General features: G+C 37.4%; 1 pseudogene; it reads right to left on the bottom strand.

Annotated features, from left to right (window-relative positions):
• Positions 1–1183: 1183 nt before the first annotated feature.
• LOC116904552 lies at positions 1184–21196 on the bottom strand (annotated as a pseudogene).
• Positions 21197–21577: the final 381 nt, after the last annotated feature.

Raw genomic sequence — 21577 nt, 5'->3', positions numbered from 1 at the left:
AATCCTGAAATTAGTCATTTGTGTGTGCTTGTATAATACAAAGTGTTGTCCCTGGAAAATATTGAGGAACATGCAAGTCTTGATTTTGTTTGGTTTGTTTGGTTCTATGATGTAGGCTCTCCCTTTATTTATTTTTCAGCAATCATGTCATAGCTTCCTAATTGCCAAGGTCACAGTGTAAGCCTCTACATCTCACCAACTTCAATTATTATCATAATTTCTACAGGGCCACAACTCATCAGAGATGGATTAAAGTGGGTGGGTGGGACAACTGATGCCTTGGAAAAAAGATATTCAGCAGTTCCTTGAACTGTGCTTGCAATTGTTCACCAGACATGAAGTCATATTTTATGATCAAAAGAAATGTTTCTGACAAGAAAAACTTCCGCATGAAAGAAAAATCAAATCAAAACAAATTAGTATCAACTAACAAATAAGAAACCAAAACCCTACAACTGTATAGTGTTTTTAATTGTACTTTGTAAAAATTAATTAATTTACTCACTTTAAACATCCCAATATCAGCACCTCCTCTCCTCCCAGAAACCTGTCACAGAGATCTTTCCTCCATTCTCTCCTCTCCTTCCCTTCTCAAACCACCCTCTCACCCCTCACACATCAAACCACATGGAGGTTCCTTAAACAATTATGCCAAGCATCTTTTCAGTATTTTGTTTGTTTGTTTGGGGGAGGGTGTTGAGCTTTTTATTTTTTTCAATATTGGTTTTATGTTTTGTTTTTAAACAGGGTGTCATGTAATATGAACTGGCCTCAAATTCAGTGTGTAGCTGAAGGTAACCCTTAACTCTTGATCCACCTGGCCCAATTTCAATTAAGAGGATTTATTCTAATCATAATGAAATACTCAGGTTGCTTATTGAGATTTTATTTAGTTCCATAAGAGTTTAAGAAATCAGAAAGAACAGAGTCCTGGAGGCTTTGAAGCAAGCCATGTCCATGCACCAGAGGAGATGTGTCCTATCTTCACCAGGAAGGAAGAAGCCTCTGCTCTGCCATATCAGAGTCCAGAGAACATTCCCAAACTCTTCCAGCTCATCTCTCTGTTTGCACAACAGACTAAGTCCTGTGAACAAAACACTTGTTTGATAGCAGTAAAACATTATTAGCAGAAGCAAATGAGGATCAGCACATTCCACTTTTACCTTTAACTCTTGTTGGAGATTTAATCAGGGAACTTATCCAGTCTCTTCTCACAAATACATGGGTAGAGGTTTGTGCACATAGCATTTTCTAGTCTTCTTTTAGATAAGAACATACATCATCCATCCTTTAGATTGTATTTCTTTATGTTCAAGATACTAAACAACAAAAACAATTGTCAACTGTTTAATTTTGAACATTCCCTGAAATAAGTCATGATTTTAAAGTTTTATTTGCCAAAGCATATAGAATATAGCACTATTACTCATAAGTTTACCACCAAAATGTCTTTTCTCTATGCTCATAAAAGGAAATGGTCTTTTGATCACACAAAATTTTCCATTCTATATCACACCCACAAGTTTTTGGTCAGCAGGTAAAATGGATTTTCAATATTTCCGAAGAATTATTTTATCCTAAACTTGCTTTCACATTTATATTTTGTTTTATAATGCTAGGATTAGGTAAAACAGATGTCTTTGGCATAAAGAACAAGATCTTATATACTTATGTTTAAAGTAAAAGAGATTTGACATAGAGTCACATATGAAGGCTTGTGTCTTATGTCTTGGATAGTTTTCCTTTCTTCCTGCCCATATCACAATTAGTGAAGCTGAGACTTCTTTGCAAACATGGTAATCTAATGAACTGCCTTTATATGACACAATTTTGATTTCTGCAGATAGTATATTAGAGACCACAACTACGCATCTGTTTGCAAAAAAAAAATGCAGCTAAATAAAATAAGTTAGAACACAGAGGAAATTACCACCAAAACAGAAGGGCTGTGAGTTCTGGGAAGGCTTGGGCTATGTAACAACACAAAAATTCAAAAGTAATTGTTTGTTGCTTCCTTTTATCTTAGTGTTTGGTGATGAGATTATGTTTGTGCACTTCTCTTTGTTTTGTTGCAAAAAGATAAGTTTCTTCCTTTTTCTAGGGTGTAGCTTTAAACAATCACTATTCCTTAATATCTCTCAACTTCTATGGACTCAATTCCCAAATAAAAAAACACAGACTAAAAAACTGGATATATAATGAGGACACAGCATTTTGCTGCCTTCAGGAAACACACCTCAGAGACAAAGACAGACACTACCTCAGAGTAAAGGGTTGGTAAACCACTTTATAATCAAATGGTCTGAAGAAGAGAGCTGGTGTAGCATTCTAATATTGAATAAAATCGATTTTCAACCAAAAGTCATCAAAAAAGACAAGGAAGGACATTTCATATTCATCAAAGGAAAAATCCACCAAGATTAACTCTCAAGTCTAAATATCTATGCTCCAAATACAAGGGCACCTACATACATAAAAGAAACCTTACTAAAGCTCAAAGCACACATTGTATCTCACACAATAACAGTAGGAGATTTCAACACCCTACTCTCATCAATAGACAGATCAAGGAAACAGAAATTAAACAGAGACATAGACAGACTAACAGAAGTTACGAACAAAATGGACTTAAAAGATATTTATAGAACATTCTATCCTGAAACAAAAGGATATACCTTCTTCTCACAACCTCATGGTACTTTCTCCACAATTGATCATGTAATTGGTTATACAACAGGCCTCAACAGATACAGAAAGTTAGAAATAATCTCATGCGTCCTATCAGACCACCATGGGGTAATGCTGGCCTTCAATAACAGTAAGGAGAGAACGCTCACATATACATGGAAGTTGAACAATGTTCTAATCCATGATAACCTGGTCAAGGAAAACATAAAGAAAGAAATTAAAGACTTCATTGAATATAATGGAAATGAAGGTATAACATACCCAAACTTAAAGGATGCAAGAAAGGTGTGCTAAGAGGAAATCCATAGCTCTGAGTGCCTGCAGAAAGAAATAGGAGAGAGCATATATCATTAGCATGACAGCACACCTAAAAGCTCTAGAACAAAAAGAAGCAAATATACTCAGGAGGAGTAGAAGGCAAGGACTAAGTAAATTCAGAGCTGTAATCAACGAAGTAGAAACAAAAATGACCATACAAAGAATCAACAGAACCAAAAGCTGGTTCTTTGAGAAAATCAACAAGATAGAAAAACCCTTAGCCAGACTAATGAGAGGACACAGAATGTTTGTACAAATTAACAAAATCAGAAATGAAAAGGGAGACATAACTACAGAATCAGAGGAAATTCAAAAATCATCAGATCCTACTACAAAAGCCTATATTCAACAAAACTTGAAAATCTGCAGGAAATGGACAATTTCCTATACAGATACCAGGTACCAAAGTTAAATCAGGAACAGATAAACTACTTAAACAACCCCATAACTCCTAAAGAAATAGAAGCAGTCTTTAAAATCTCCCAAACAAAAAGAGCCCAGGTCCAGATGGGTTCAGTGCAGAATTCTATCAGACCAGCATAGAAGACCTCATACCAATACTATCCAAACTATTCCACAAATTGAAACTACCGAATTCCTACTATGAAGCCACAATTACTCTTATACCTAAACCACACAAAGACCCAAAAAAGAAAGAGAACTTCAGACCAATTTCCCTTATGAATATTGATGCTAAAATATTCAATAAAATTCTTGCAAATTGAATCCAAAAGCTCATCAAAACAATCATCCATCATGATCAAGTAGGCTTCATTCCAGGGATGCAGGGATGGTTTAATATATGGAAAATCATCAACGTAATCTACTATATACACAGATTCAAAGATAAAAACCACATGATAATTTCATTAGATGCTGAGAAAGCATTTGACAAAGTACAACACCCCTTCATGATAAAAGACTTGGAAAGAACAGGAATTCAATCTCCATACCTAAACATAGTAAAAGCCATATACAGCAAAACAGTAGCTAAAGTTAAACTAAATGGAAAGAATCTTGAAACAATTCTACTAAAATCAGAGACTAGACAAGGCTGCCCTGTCTCTCCCTACTTATTCCACATAGTACTCAAAATCCAAGCCAGAGCAATCAGAAAACAAAAGGAGATCAAAGGGATACAGATTGGAAAGGAAGAAGTCAAAATATCGCTATTTGCAGATGATGTGATAGTATATTTAAGTGATCCCAAAAATTCCACCAGAGAACTACTAAAGCTGATAAACAAGTTCAGCGAAAGTGGCTGGGTTTAAAATTAACTCAAATAAATCAGTAGCCCTCCTCTACAAAAAAAATAAACAAATTGAGAAAGAAATTAAGAAACAATATCCTTCATTATAGTCCCAAATAATATAAAATATCTCAGTGTGACTTTAACCAAGTAAGTGAAAGATCTGTATGATAAAATTTTTTGAAGAAAGAATTGAAGAAGATCTCAGAAGATGTAAATCCATGCTCATGGATTGGCAGGATTAATATAGTAAAAATGGCCATTTTGACAAAAGCGATCTACAGATTCAATGCAATAACCATCAAAATTCCAACAAAATTCTTCATAGAGTTAATAAAACAATTTGCAAATTCATCTACAATATCAAAAAACCCCAGGATAGCTAAAACTATCCTCAACAATAAAAGGACTTTTGTGGAAATCACTATCCCTGACCACAAGCAGTATTACAGAGCAATCATGATAAGAACTGCATGGTATTGTTACAGAGACAGGCAGATCGACCAGTGCAATAGAATTGACGACCCAGAAATGAACCCATATACCTGTGGTCACTTGATTTTTGACAAAGGAGCCAAAACCATCCAATGGAAAAAAAGATAGCATTTTCAGCAAATGGTGCTAGTTCAACTGGATGTCTGCATGTACAAGAATGCAGATTGATCCTTTCTTATCACCCTGTACAAAGCTTAATTCCAAGTGGATCAAGGACCTTCACATCAAACCAGATACACTCAAACCAATAGAAGAAAAAGTGGGGAAGAATCTCGAACACATGGGTACTGCAGAAAATTTCCTGAACATAACACCAATGGCTTATGCTCTATGATCAAGAATCAACAAATGGGATCTCATAAAACTGCAAAGCTTCTGTAAGGAAAGGACACTCTGATTAGGAACAAACTGCAATCAACAGATTGGGAAATGATCTTTATCAATCCTACAACTGATTGAGGGCTTATATCCAAAATATACAAAGAACTTGTGAAGTTAGACTGTAGGGAGACAAATAACCCTATTTCAAAACGGGGTTCAGAGCTAAGCAAAGAATTCACAGCTGAGGAATTAGTAATGGCTGACAAGAACTTAAAGAAATGTTCAACAGCTTTGGTTATAAGAGAAAAGCAAATCAAAACAACTCTGAGAACTCACCTCACACCAGGCAGAATGGCTAAGACCAAAAACCCCGGTGACAGCAGAATGTGAAGAAAGAGGAACACTCCTCCGTTGTTGGTGGGATTGCAGACTGGTACAACAACCATTCTGGAAATCAGCCTACAGTTTCCTCAGAAAATTGGACATTGTACTACATGAGGACCCAGCTATACCACTTTTGGCATATACCCAAATGATGCTCCAACATACAACAAAGACACATGCTCCACGATGTTCATAGCAGCCTTATTTATAATATCCAGAAGTTGGAAAGATCCCAGATTCTCTTCAACAGAAGAATGGATACAGAAAATGTGGTACATCTACACAATGGATTACTACTCAGCTATCAAAAACAATGACTTTATGAAATTCATAGGCAAATTGATGGAACTGGAAAATATCATCCTGAGTGAGGTAACCCAATCACAGAAAAACACACATAGTATGCACTCATTGATAAGTGGCTATTAGCCCAAATGCTTGAATTACCCTAGATGCCTAGAACAAATGAAACTCAAGACGGATGACCAAAATGTGAATGCTTTACTCCTTCTTTAAAAGGGGAACAAGAATAACCTTGGGAGGGAATAGGGAGGCAAAGTTTAGGACAGAGGCTGAAGGAACACCCATTCAGAGCCTGCCCCACATTTGGATCATACATATACAGCCACCAAACTAGATAAGATGGATGGAGCAAAGAAGTGCAGGCTGACAGGAACCAGATGTAGATCTTTCCTGAGAGCCACAGCCAGAATATGCCAAAAACGTAGGCGAGTGCCAGCAGCAAACCACTGAACTGAGAAAGGGACCCCCGTTGAAGGAATCAGAAAGGACTCAAAGAGCTGAAGGAGCTTCAGATAGCATATGAACAACAATGCGAACCAACCAGAGCTTCCAGGGCCCAAGCCACTACCCAAAGACTGTACATGGATTGACCTTGGGCTCCAAATTAATAGGTAGCAATGAATAGCTTAGTAGAGGCACAAGTGGAAGCAGAAGACCTTTGTCCTGCCATGGCTGAACCCCCAGTGAACGGGATTGTTGTGGGGAGGATGGTAATTGGCAGAGGTTTGGGAGGGGAACACCCGTATAAAAGGGAGAGAGAGGGGTTGTGAGGATGTTGGCCTGGAAACCGGGAAAGGGAATAACATTTGAAAGGTAAATAAGAAATACCCAATTTAATAAAGATGGGGGAAAGTAGTTGTTTAATAATTAATCATTAAGATCATCTTGTATAAACCAACAGAAATCAGATTTCTATTCAGGCTGAGGTGTTAGCAGGAATTCGGACAAACTTTGATGGTCAGGGCAGCACTGAAGCTAATGTTTCCCCTAAGAGGAAATCTCACTCAAAACTGAAATTTTTATTTTCTTTTTTTCGGAGCTGGGGACTGAACCCAGGGTCTTGCACTTGCTAGGCAAGCACTTTACCACTAAGCTAAATCCCCAACCCTCAAAACTGAGATTCTTAACATTAAATCCTGCAAGGCCTACTGGGAAACAATTGTAGTTCCAGTATTTTGGAGATGAAGGTATGAAAATTTAAGCTTGAAGAAAAACCTTTAATACATAAAGAGTTTGAGCTTAGTCGGGGTTAGGGAGTCTCTGTCGAAGACGGGGAGAAAGAGAATGAAACCCACTCAAACTACATGGGCTGAAACTTCATTTTTTTTTTAATTTCCTTTTTTATTTTTTTTTCATTTTTCTTTTATTGGGTATTTTCTTTATTTATATTTCGAATATTATCCCCCTTCTTGTTTACCCTCTGGAAACCCACACACCCTACCTCGATAAGTGTGCTCCCCCACCCACTTTACCAATCCCTCGAGCCACACTGCCCTGGCATTCTCCTACACTAGGGCATCGAGCCTTCACAGGACCAAGGGCCTCTACTCCCATTGATGCCTGTCAAGGCTATCCTCTGCTACATTTGCAGCTGGAGCCATGGGTCGATCCATGTATTCTCTTTAATTGGTAGTTATACCCTGGGAGCTTTGGGGTGTCTGGTTAGTTAATATTGTTGTTCTTTCTATGGGGTTGTAAACCCCCTCAGCTGCTTCAGTCCTTTCCTAACTCCTCCACTGGGGAACAGGTTCTCAGGACAATGGTTCGTTGTGAGCAACTGCCTCTGTATTTGTCAAGGTAGGAAAGAGCCTCTCAAGAGAACACTTTATCAAGCTCCTATCAGCATGCCTCTCTTGGCATCCCCAATAGTGCCCATTTTTAGTGACAGTCATAAAGGAAATACAAATCAAAACAACCTTGAGTAATCACCTAAAACCAAAACAACCCAATCAAAAATTAGAATGTAGAACTAAACTGAGAATTCACAGCAAGGGAATCTAGAATGGCTGAGAAGTACTTAAAGAAATATTCAAAGACTTTAGTGATCAGAGAAATGCAATTCCAAATGACCCTGAGATTCCACCTTACACCAGTCAGAATGAATAAGGTCAAAACCTCAGTGGACAATATATGTTGGTGAGAATGTCGAGAAAGAGGAACCCTCCTCCATTGCTGGTGGAATTGCAAATTAGTACAACTACTCTGAAAATCAATTTGCATGTATCCCAAAAATTTGGAAATAGACATACACGAAGACCCAGAAATACTACTCTTTAGATTATACCCAAAAGATGCCCCACTATGCCACAGGGCGCATGTTCCACTATGTTCATAGCAGCCTTATTTGTATTAGCAAGAATCTGGAAACAACACATGTGTCCCAGGACAGAAGAATGGATACAGAAAATATGAACACTACTCAGCTATTAAGAAAAAGGATATCCTGAGATTTGCAGTAAATGAATGGAACTAGAAAATATCATCCTGAGTGAGGTAATTCAGACCCAAAGGACATGCATGGTATGTTCTCACTAATAAGTAGATATTAGCAAAAAAATAAATACCCAAGTTATAGTCCACAGAACTCAAAAATGTCAATATGCTGACGGGCCCAAGTGGGGATGACACAGTTCCACTTGGGTGGGAGAAGAAAACAACAACAATGCTGAGAGGGAGGGAGAAACAGAGGAGATAGGGTTTGGAGGAGAGGGGAACGTGATATGGTATTGGGTGGGAGAAAAGGGCTGAAGCCCTGAGGACCAGCAGAAAATTTGGAAACTGGCACCCTCTGGAGAAAGAATGTTATGAGAACTCTCTAGAATATATCAGTCCTGGGAAGTGAGAAAGTCTCAGGACACAAAGAGGTGGGCCGTAGGATGGGCAGAGGGAACTTGTAGAGCCAACCTCCAGCAGAAAGATGGCATCAAGTGAGGGATGGGTTTGCTATCCCATAGTCAAAGCTCTGACCCTGTCTGAAAGAACTGTAGGGATGGAAATGGAGAAGAGCCTGAGGAAAAGAAGGTCCAGCAACAGTCTTAAGTGAGATTCAGCTCAAGGGGAGTTCCTAGACCTGACACCATTATCAAGGCTATGGGGCGTTCAAATAAAAGGAATTATCATCATGCTCTTGAAAAGACCCAACAAGCAACTGAAAGAGTTGGATGCAGATATGTGCACCCAAACAATGAACTTCAAAGCTGCTTTGTATACCAGGAATAAAAATGGCCTTTACCTTTTCAAGCCAGATTTTAGAAGAGTACTTCTTCCCTTTTAAGTTCATCACCCTATTTGCATGGTGGCCTAAGACCTGTGGTTAAAACATTTGGTCATGAAGTAGTCCCAAATCATTACAGGAATCCAACAAAGATAACAAAATGTTCCCCTTTTATCTTTCCTTCACTTCTCACACCAAATCTTATAGAAATTCACAGTCATCATTATCTATATCTGTGAAACTGAAAAATGCACATTATCTTAGATAATAATTCCATTACAGATAAATCACTATAAAACAAAAAAAATAGAATGGGCGGTTATTAAAGTTTGAAGTATATTGATTTATAAGAAGGTTTTTGAAAACAAGGTTTATTATTCAAAATGTACAGAATATGGACTTGATCAAAAGTACAGCAGTAAAACTGTTAATTTCTCTAAACTCACAAAAAAGTTTTTGGGCCAGTAACATGGTTCACCCAACCTGACAACCTCAGTTTAGAATTTAGACCCCACAAAGAATAAAAATGAAAAATAAAATGGTCATTTGATCACAACTCAAGTAATCATATACTCTGCACTGTTAATTTTTCATGCTCAAGGTAACTGAATTTTTCATGTTTCTAAGGGATAATTTTATATTAAAATTGACCGATACTCTTTTCTGATGAAAAGAAGAAATACATTACATGGTACGTAGGAAGGACAGGGTCACATATACATCATTTTTAAGAGGAAAAGGGAGGGTTGGAATACAGTCACAGAAGAGGGTTTGTGGCTGCAGTTGTGGTTCTTGTCCCTTCCCCCAGAGTCAGTGATTTCACTGAAACATAGTGATTCACTGACTTCCCTGCAGCAACACAACTGCACTCTCTGCAGGATGGTGTACTAAGTGACACAACTACATTCTTAGGAAAACATGTTTTAACATATAGAATAAAATACATAACACTGTTACAACACTGTGAAAGGTGAGGCAAGTCACTAACCTCATTATTTGGGTGGCTGAATTAAGAGGATGTTAACCCAGGTTAGACAAGGTTGAAGAACGGGGTCCTAATCAAATATTAACTAATAATTAAAAGCCCCACTTGAATAGGGCTGGGGATTTAGCTCAGTGGTAGAGCGCTTACCTAGGAAGCGAAGGCCCTGGGTTCGGTCCCCAGCTCGAAAAAAAAAAAAAAAAAAAAAAAAAAAAAAAAAAACCCACTTGATGCACCGTGAAGAAGCAAATCCCTATAGAGGCGTAGACTTCAGCAGAGCTGACACTTCGGAGGATCAGCAAAGCATGACAGGGAAAGAAGAATAGAGGATCTATGTGAAATGGTCATTTAAATACTAAATAATGACTCCATGAAGCTCAGAAGTTCAAGGCATGTTGGGAAAATACAGTGAATGTGAACTAGTCTATCCTAAGAAAATAATCCATTTCAAACAATATCAGGGAAAACCATTCATCAAACTTCTTGGGGAAAAATAGCAGAGATAAATTGTTAACAAATGATCACCTTTCTTTAAGCTTGGATTTAGTCAAGGGAGAAACAGAGTATTTAGACTTACTATAGGAACAGGAAATGAAAGATCATAAATAACAGAGTTGTAAGATACAGTAGAAGTGAGAATACACATTAGGCAGCCTTGAGATTTCATTTGGGTACAATCAAAGAAGGATGTGTATTGAATATTGGTAAAAAGGAAAAGGATCCAAAATCACTAGATAATCACAGACACAGATGAAGCACATACACTGCATCATGACCTCTTATCTTTACTTTGATAGTGATGAACTCCTAGACCTGTATACAAGAAACTCAAGTTAAATTCACAGCTGCTTACTGTGGTCATTAGAAGATGTCATTGTGACAGATGAGCAAGGTTCTGTGTCCTCCCACAGGAGAAAATGCTGGTGGTGGCTGCAGGAACATTCTGACTATTGGACTCCCTTACTCAAACTTCAGGTCTGGGCCTAGTAAATATGTCATCACTGAGGACCAGTTTTTGTTTTGTTTTTTTTTTTTAGCATAGTCAAGGTCAAAAAAGCTCTCTTCAACTGAATATAGGCCTCTTTTCTCCTTCTGGTCCCTCACTCTAAATGTTACCACCTGCTCATCTCTGATTCTATATGATGCTAGAGGCTATAAAGAAATTTATAAACTCTATGGCCAATCATAACATCAAATATCAGAAATCTGAGTGTTTGTGAGATGCAGCCAGGAAGACTAGGGCTAGACTATATGAAATGATACTTCATATGGACGAACCAAAATAAATAATAGTACTAATAATATCTGTCATTAGAACATATCAATTCATCTTATAAAGCTGTCTCTCCTCCTGCCACTTCTCTGACAGCCTGCTTCAGAATGTCCTTTGAGTAGAGAGAGGAAGATATTTTCCAAAAGTTTAGACCCTAGCTGTCCACACTGACAGGGCTGAATTTAGAATTGAAGTGAGACAGACCTGCCATGTTCCCAGGGACAGAATGAGAGAGTACTAAGAAAATTATCAATGTGATTGTCATGCCTTAGACTATTTCTGAATCTATTGAAGAAGAAACCCAATGAATGCCACAAAGACAATTAGATTATGAACAGAAGACAACAGAAACAGAACATTAAAACCACCAGAGAAGAGACACTAGGATTATCTCTAGCACATGTAAAATAAGTATAACTGATGTCTTTCAAGAGATAAACGACAGGTCAGGCATGCCTGCCTGTATTCCCAATACCTGGCAGATGGAGTTACGAAGATCACAAGTTCACGGACTTCGTGAACCTTGAGATGATTTCTTACCTGAAAATATCAACAAAATAATAAAAATTCAATTTATTTTTATATTATATAAAAAGCAACTTAACATATATCTACATCTCAAGGTTATTAAAGAATATAGAAATATGAGGTACTTTCTCAAAATTTGTATTTCTAAAAAAATTGACAATGAGAAAAAATTGTGAATATCTGATTTGAAGGCAGTAGATTGATTCTGATGACTCAAGGATCAAGGTGAACGAGGACTGAAAAGTAAGGGCATATGAGAGTAAAGAATGAATTAACCAAAAACTAAGGATATTTAAAAGTCCTTATAAAACCCACTAGATAGTAAATTTATAGATGATCAACACAAAACAAACTCCATTACTCCTTGGTAGGGGTGATATTTGTGTGTTTGTTTGCTTATTTGTTTTGGTGAAGGGCAATATTTTAGTCTTATTGGGATTTTTGTGTATTTCAGTTGCTTGATTAATTTTATTTCCCCCTTTTTTTGTTGTTATTTTGGGGAGAAAGATATAGTATGACTTTGGGTGGGTAGTAAGTTGGGGATCAACAGGGAGCATTCTGTGGGGAGAGAACCCATTCAAAAGAAGATCTGAGTTTTTAAAAAGGAACCCAAGTGCAAGGCAAAGGATACCTCAAGAGGAATTACTTACTGGTCTGGGAGATGACAAGGGTCTCCTACACAATACAGGTTATTGCTCCTTCCCTTGGTTATCCATCATAACCACATGGAAAGGTCCTATTGCTGACAATACTTCACACTTTGACACCAACAAATGAGGCTGCTCCTCCACCTACTTACCCATCCCAGCCTCCCCTCTCTAGCACTACGGCCATTTCAATTTTAGCAAAGAAGTTAAAACCATCAAGTGGAAAAGGCAATATTTTCATCAAATGGTGCTGGGTCAACTGGGGGTCAGCCAAATGACTCATGCTGTAAGATGAACAATCAACAAATGGGAACTCATAAAGTTGATATGTTTCTCTAAGGCAGAGAACCTTCTTCACATAGTGGGCTATAGTCCATTCAGAGTGGCAGAATTTGTCACAGTGCATACAAGTATATTTGTGTTGAGCCCTAAAGGAGACATCTGCATCAACTGCTTTGCCTCCATACTACCAGCAAATTTCAGGGGAGAGCAGAGAAGAGGACATAGAAAAAATTTAAGAACCAGCAAGGGGAAAAGTGCTGTGAAATTCAGGCTTTTGAACAAGATGAAATTTTTGGAAATTTATTTCTTTTTAAGAAATCACTATTCTTAGGTGACAGCTGCAGAAAAAGAGAGAGATACATTTTTATTGAGAGTTTAGCCATTGGTGGGCTTCCTTGTTCCACTGGATTGCATACAACCACACACCTATATACCGTTAACTTGAAGACATGAGTTAGTATGATGCATGTTTGAGCTTTTAAGGGGGTAGGGTTTGATAAGTTCATATATTATTTGATGAAAATATGATATTAAATAAAAATGCATATTATTAATAAATATAATCATGGAAGAGTTTTCTAGCAGGTTATAAATAAAGGGACACCTTGGCGTTTTCAAAACACCTTAAATTGATTGCAGGCCTCCATGTGTATGTATATACAAACATGTACTTATATTCATATATAGCCAAAAATTATGTAAGCTGAAAACAAAAAAGTCACATGAATGTCTGAATGACTCCTGCTCAATGTATCTGTCATGATCATTTGATCACTCCATACCATTTTAAGTTATTGACTTTCTAATGCCTTTATTATAGTTCAAGAAACAGTCCTGCGATGTATGCAGTTTTAAGTCACTTTTGGTCAGTTCCATGAACATACAACTTCCCTCTGTAATCCTTCTTCAGAAGTCTCTGAAGCCTTATGCAACATATCGTTAACTATGACCTCATAAAAAATGAGGAAAGACATGTGAAATGAGAGAAAAGCCTTTGCACACAAGCCTCCCAGTTCCCACACCAGTGTTAGTCTTAAGAGTTTAGAAACTCACATTTCAGATTGGTCCTTATCAATCCATGACCATTCCTCTTTTTCTTTCTTATATGAAAATCCAATACAGTAATTGTCAGAAGGAACCTGGAGCTGAAGGAACTTCTGTAAATGATACAACATACCCTATGATGAATTTTCTGAATTTGACGCAAGAATAAGCAAGAAAATTTCCCAGCATTCCAGTATCATTCTCTGCTGTCCTGTTCTCTCACCCATCTGTCCCACCATGCTCATTTTGGAAAGGAATTCCTTCCATAGTACATTTAAATCAAAATTATGTCAGTTCTGTAAGTTATTTAAAATAAAACCTTCAATAAAAATAAAATAGTATCCTGAGATATTAGTATCATGGCATGCAGTGTGAGTATGTGTCTTAGACCACATCTCACTAAGTAACCATGACTGGACTAGAATTCACAATGATTAAATGATAATTTTTTTAGATTTAACATTTTTTGGACTGATCTATCAATTTCTTCTAGTGTTTCTTCTATGCCTGAGCTAAATAGAAAATTCTTTATGTAGGAATCTTGAATGGTCATGAAGCACATAAATGTATGTTCAAAGTCTTTAGCAACCAGAGAAATGCAAATCAGAACAACTCTGAGAACTCACCTTACACCAATACGAATGGTTAATATTAAAATTCAAGTGATAGCACATGCTAAGAAGGTTATGGAGTAAGAGGAACACTCCGCCATTGCTGGTAGGAGTGGAAACATGTACAATGTCTTTAGAAATAAACTTCATGGTTTATCAGATAAGTGGTAATAGTTCTAATACAAGAAAAAGCTATACCACTCCTGGACATATATCCAAAAAGTGCTCCTTAATTCCAGAAAGACACTTGCTTAATAATGTTCATAGCCATTTATTCATAATATCCAGAAACTGGAAACTTCTTATATGTCCTTCAATTGAAGAATTAACAAGATCTGTGGTACATCTACACAGTGGAATAGTATTCAGCTATGAAATACAAAGACATGCATTTTGCAGGCAAATGGATGGAACTTGAGAATATCATCCTGAGTGAAGTGTCCAAGTCCCATAAAAACATTCATGGTATGTTTTCAGTTTTAAGTGGAGATTAACCATAAAAAAGAGGATGTCGATGCTATACTCCACAGACTCCAGTACTTTAGACAGAAAAAAGGGAAACAAGCAAGGATTCTTGAGTCTCACTTGGAAGGGGTAATGGAATGGTTAGGAAAAGCAAATGGAGAGAGATAGAGATAGAGTAATGAGTAGTAGAGGGACTCATGAGGGGAGTGGGGTTTCAGATTCAGATATGGGGAAGGGTACAGGGATGAATGGCCTGATGGTCATGAGAATTAATGGAATTCTGCAACTGCTGAGGAGGTTGGTAGGGAACATCTGCTGGAATATGTGGTGACCAGTGTTAGGAGTGGCACACAATAATAAATAGGGGTATCCTTAGCTATGTGGTTCATTACATAGGCTAGTGAGACTGCCTCCTGTGGCCAGGAGAAAAACCCAGGGGACCAATATCAACATCAAGAAACTGACAAAACTTTTGAAACAACTCATCAGTGGAAGTGGACGAACCTAGCCTCATGGAGGTGGGGGACTATGGACGCCTGGGTCTCCCCATGGAGATTTCTTGCGCAGATATGTGCATGGGTTCAGGGATAGAGAACTCAGGAAGGGAGGGGAAACAGCTTTTGCCATCCTGTCTGCCAGTATTTCTCCTCTCTTCTGCTGACATTTTGGTTGGTCAGGGCAGGCTGAGCCAGCAGGGGACTGACTAGTTGGAGAGAGATGCAGGAGGGCTTCTGGTGGAGATTTTTGGAGAACAGATCTCTTCCCCAAGCAGTGGTGTTACAGTTCATATGACAGAAATTCTCAGACAATTGAATCAATTCCTGCACACTTTTAATTCTTAACATGGTTCTTAAATACAGTTTTTGGATGGGTCAGTGTTTGAGACTCCATGACCTGTGGTCAAGTCCTTACCTGTGGAGGAGGGATTTGGGCATTGTCCTCTGTGAATGATCTGTCTTGAGCCTATGTAACCTATGATCACATCCTAATTAGTGCTGTACGGGTTTGGGGCATTGTCCTATGAAAGTGGTTTTTCTCTAACCTCTCTAAGGGGTCAGTGTGTGTGGGGTGCTACAGCTAGTGACACCTTGATCTGGGAGGCTGGGAATTTGCCTGCTGTTCATTTTCGGGTCTCTGAGAATTTGACCTATCTCGATCAGGAATCACGATACCTTTTACAGCGAGCCACCCCACATGAAGTCTCAATGTACCAGAGTTTGGAATAATTAGGGGGTAAAATGCTATTGCTCCTGCTGCTGCTGCTGCTGCTACACTACTATTACTACACCAAAAATAATAAAAATTTAAAAAACTGGTGCTATTTAATATATCAAATGAATACTAACTTTATTATTTGTAATTAAACATTCTTTTATGTTGTTATTTGAACATGTATAAAATTGATATATAAATATCATACTGTGTCATAAATAACAATGTTTTCAAAGTGAACCTGCAATCATTTCTCCATAAAAATACAGTCTTCAATGAGATGTCAGTAATAATTAAAACAGGAAAAGTCAGATATTAGAATTACAAAACATAAGAATAGTCTGCAGTAAAGGTAGGGAGAGTTTCAGTGAAAATCACCATGGAATTAACTGGTCAACCACTTAATTACACATTTTTCATATCATCTCATATTACAGACAGGAACAGGGGTCAGTTACTTTCCCTTTTGGCATCTGCTTTCTCATCTCTGGACGCCTCCCTTCCAGTTCCAAAGAGCAAACATTAGACAGAGGGAGTTAAATTAGAACTCTATGAAGAAAAATAACTCTCAGTCAGAGGATGAGCTGACTGAGGTTTATTTAATCAGGAAAAGGCATGCTTTCTGAGGGACTCTCTTATAGGCTCCTGAGAAAGGGAGTAGACTGAAAGACACAAGTGTATCTGTAATAATGGGTCTCCCCTAACAGACCCTTGTCCCAAAATTTTGTTCATATTACAAGAAAATCATATATAAATGAAAAAATATGTATTTGGTGTCTCATTATTCAGGGCAAGAGACAAAATCAAACAGAATAAAGGGGCAAGTGTCTACAGTACAAGTTTATTCTCTTCATCTATCTTCAGAAGGGATAATCTGGATTTCTGGCAACCTTTTTTACATCTGATCCAGGTTTTTTTGTCCAGGATGAAATAATAACATGTTATACCATAGCAGAACCAGTATATTTCAACATTTTTGCCTGTGAAAGTGAAGTTAAATGGTTAAATTTATTATTTTCTAGTATTATGTTATCAGAACACAATACTGATTGAGGTTGTGTTGAAAGAGAGAAAGAAAGAGGAGGTGGGGTAAAATATCCCAGGTCTCAGAAAATAAGATTTTATAATGCCCAGATACCCAGGCACATCCATGAGTTATGCAACATTGTTGATTACACTAGAGACATAGAAACATTTCCTATGTCAATCATGTATCAATCAGTAGAGAAAAGAATACTATTAATCCTTTAAAGGAAAATGCATTGGCTGGGCATGATAATTTATGCCTGTAACCTGAGTACTCTGAACATAGAGACAGGAAGATAACTATCAGTTTGGGGTTATCCTAGACTAAGTAATGACTTCCAGGCCAACCTTGGATACACTTTGAGTTCCAGTTCAATCTAGACTACACAATGATGTCATGTCTCACATGAAACCCAAGACAGAGATGCTGACCTATGTGACAAATGTGGACAAAGTTGAAGATGGTGAATAAAGAGAAACACACCAGGTCTAGGACCAAACTTTATGATTCTGATCAGATTAGGTTTCTAAATCATCCCAGTTCTATGAAACAGAGGCTGAATACCAGGAAGTAGAGGGCAGGAAATGAAAACTTGCTATTCAGAGGCAGTTAAACTGATGATGGAATTCTAGATGTGCTGTAATGTATTGTGTCCACACTGGTCCACACAGTACTGTGAACTTAGCAACGTGCCATGTCTTTGTCAAATTCTCTTACCTTGAGAGAAATGAGAGACATACAAGGGACGTTTTGATGTTGATAGTCTGTTCTCATGATTATGTTGGTGATTGGTAATTCCACGCCCAGCGGGCAGTAGAAGTGTCAATGATACACTGACTTCTAGAAACTATAACATTCTGCTAACTCAAACAGGGATTTCTGAGTTGCCAGTCCCTACATGAAATAAGGAACCCTCAAATGATTAACCAACACATCACTAGTATCTTAAGCTGAAGGTTAGAACTCAAAGCTTCCATGAAAAAATGATAGATGATCATGCACTTTTGTATTCATGGTCCTCCCCTGCTACATACCTGTGTGCTGAGAGGAAGGTATAACAGTCATAGTTTCACTGTACCATCTTTTCTCTTCTCTGTTTAGAGATTGCAGAAGATCATTGCCTGGACTACCATTTTTAGAAATATTTCTTAGTATTTCTTCTTTTAAATCGATGTCATTTTGCATGGTGCTGCAGTTATTCTTGTGGCTTAGAGTTTCACTCACTCCATGTTTTTCATGAGCATACTGAAAAACTAAATTATTCACAAATAAATATTTAAGTAAAATATTCTACTAATTATTAACCCACCATGAAAATTTGAACTAAAAAAAACTTTAAGAAATGGGACAACAGTTATAAGAGCATATGTAATCCAAATATCAACATACAAACATGTTTAAGCACAGTCTGTAAGTTAATTTTTCTGTAAATGTAAAGGAATGAAATAAATTTTAAATTTAATGTATCTGTACAGATCAAGTCTTATTACTTAACCATGACCTCAATATGCATTAGAAAAAGGAAAAGAATGCCATAAGTTCTTTGCACAGCAGTTTCTTACAATATTTTTATGTAACATTAACAATCCCCTGAGCTCAGAATGTATAGTTCCACCAAGTCCTCAAAAGGAACACGACCATGAGTGAGAAAGACAGGGCAACGCCTAAGAGCCCCAGAACTAACAGATTAGTATGAATAAGGACAGAACACTGCAGAGTGTAAGGAAAAGTTATTAAAGTCCTTAGATTCTGATTTATCTCCTGATTATAGGCTACAAAATGGACATAGTATATAACTGCATCATCCCTTTCCAAAGCTATGTTTTAGGGAGAAGTTCAAATAAGATGTCTCTCAATTGCTCACTGTTTGTCAGGAACATTGCAAGTGTTACCAGCTGAAAGGGAACAGAGCATTACAAGAGCTACCACAGTGACCTGCCAGGGGACTGAACTCCCTTAAATCAACAAAACAAAGCAAGAAATTCAACAGCATTAAAAAGCACATCTCAATACTAATACAATATTGTATAGCAGCAAAACATGGTGAAATTATGCACGGCAGACTGAAATTATACAAACAGACTGAAAAGAGCCCTCAAAATTGTAGATTTCTACCTAAAATACACCCATGAAAGAAAGCCTACATGTGTGAAGTTTCCCAAAATTCTTAACTCATTTCAGCTTTATCCTTGTAATGTGAATAGTCTGATCTCAGACTATTATTAATTGTATGACAGGTATGTGTCCTCACTCACTTCTATAGGAACAAAAGTGCATTCTTGAGAAGGCATTGGTGACATGGGTACAATGCAAGTACAAGATAACAAACTAGAGCATAGGGTCCACCAAGAAAGATAACTGAACATAAAGAGGAATGAAAAATGGATGGATGTTTTTGAGAACTGGTAGGGAACCACAGCTTGTCTGGACTTGAGCTATATAAATCCCCATCCATGAAAGGGCTATAGTTAAACTATTTCTTTTTCCCTGTAAGTTTGATTTTGCTCTATATAATACTAAATATTTTTCTGTTGCTACGGTATTTGGAATCTGAAACTTATGCTTCTGATTACTACTACGTCAAAGAAGAGAACAATCTCCTCTTGGGACAGAGCTATGACAGTATGAATAGAACAACTAAAAAAAATAGAGAAGAAAAAAAAGGTGATACTTCTGCCTTTTCATTAATAAATGATTCTTTGACATTTTCAGGAACTCACAATAGGGTGTAATTATTCCCACACCCCCTAATCCTCTCATCCCCCCTTCCTTCATCTGCAACTTTATTTCCATTTGGAGAATTGATCTTCTGATGGACAACTGTTGGTGCCTGTTACGTTAGATGTTGGAGATATTTATAACTATTAAAACACTTTCCTTGAGATTGAAAATATTTCTAATGCATTAGCTTCATTTCTGTAGGATTCTGTTTCTCTAGAAAACAGTCTTTTAGCAGACTCTGGCTTGTTAGTTTTAAAGTTTTCAGAATTTTCATTGACTTGACTAAATAAAAAAACAAAAAAAATCTTCTTATGGTTTATCACATCATTTTTAATATTAATTCTTATAGGCTATTTTATGTATTTTCATTTCAAATGTTATCCCCTTTCCAGGTTCCCCCAACCCTTCCCCTTCTATGTGGATGCTGTTCTACCTTCCCACCAACTTACCTCAATACACTGGCATTTCACTACTCTGGGGAAATGTGCCTTCACAGTACCAAGGACGTCTCCTCCTATTGATGCCAGAAAATGCCATCTTCTGCTATGTATGCAGCTAAAGCCCTGGGTATTCTTGGTTGGTGGTTTATTCCCTGGATGATCTGAGGTGGTTGACATTGTTGTTTTTCCTATGAGGTTACAAACCCCTTCAACTCCTTCAGTCCTTTCTCTAGCTTCTCCATTGGGCTCCCCATGCTCAATTTGATGATTAGCTGCAATCATTCTCATTTGTATTATTAAGGCTCTGACAGGCCCTCTCAGAAACATCCATATCAGGCTCCTCTCAACAAACAATTTTTGGCATCAGCAATATTGACTGGGTTTGGTGGTTGCATATGGGATGGTTCCCCATGTAGGCAATTTCTCAATGTCCTTTCCTTTGGGCTCTGTCTCACTCTTTGTCACTGTATTTCCTCCTGTGAGTATTTTGTTCCCCCTTCTAAGAAGGACTGAAACAAGAAAGTTTCGGTCCTTTGTTTCACTTCTTGATTATCAAGATTTTTTTCCTACACTTTCCCATTGTTCTACTCTCCTCTTCTGATTTATTTGGTAACTGGCTAAAATCTAAAGAGTAGAAGTAGTTTATAATTCTTCCTTTTTTAAGTTTAAAACTTGATTGCTTTATTTTTTAAATTTTGTTTTGAACAATTTTGTACTTGATTACCCTCCAACTACTACTTCCAATTTACTCTTGTGTATAACCAAGACCAAATAAAATGGAACATGATAGTTTTCAGTAGAAGCCAGTAAGGTATTTTTAAATTGTTGAAAGTTTAAAAATGCACAAAAACAACTGATTTTAGACACTTAAAACACTGACCTCTGTGGCCAGCTTCTTTGGCCCTTTGAGTCTTCTCAGGTCTCACTTGGTTCTGCAACCCTGAAGACTTTTTAAATCTCACATTTGAGTAAGAGACCCACTGCTCACTCATTTTGGGAGTGATGTATGAAGTCTGTTTTCAGTTAAAATTGGGCCTTAAAGAATAAAGTACTCCATAGATCCCTCTACCATAATTTTGTAGCACACAACAAAATTTACAGCATAGAGTAAAAGAAAATTACCAGTGCAGAAAAACAGTTTTCACATGCTGCCAGAGTTAACCTGCTCCAACACAATCAACAGGGCTTTCCCTTGATTGTCAAGTTACATGAAATTCTCTAGAAAATATTTTATCATTTGATAGAAAAACAATAAAAGTACGTATTGTTACCTCTGTCTCTACACCAAAGTAATTCTGTTTGAGGGAATTGATCTTCCAATTGAAGGAAAAGTTGACCTTTCCTCTTCTGTCTCTCTTAAGAGGTTCAGAGAC

Source organism: Rattus rattus, chromosome 6 (genome assembly GCF_011064425.1).
Source record: "Rattus rattus isolate New Zealand chromosome 6, Rrattus_CSIRO_v1, whole genome shotgun sequence".
Classification (NCBI taxonomy): Eukaryota; Metazoa; Chordata; class Mammalia; order Rodentia; family Muridae; genus Rattus; species Rattus rattus.
The sequence above is the reverse complement of the archived record's forward strand: the minus strand, read 5'-3'. Positions and strand labels throughout refer to the sequence as shown.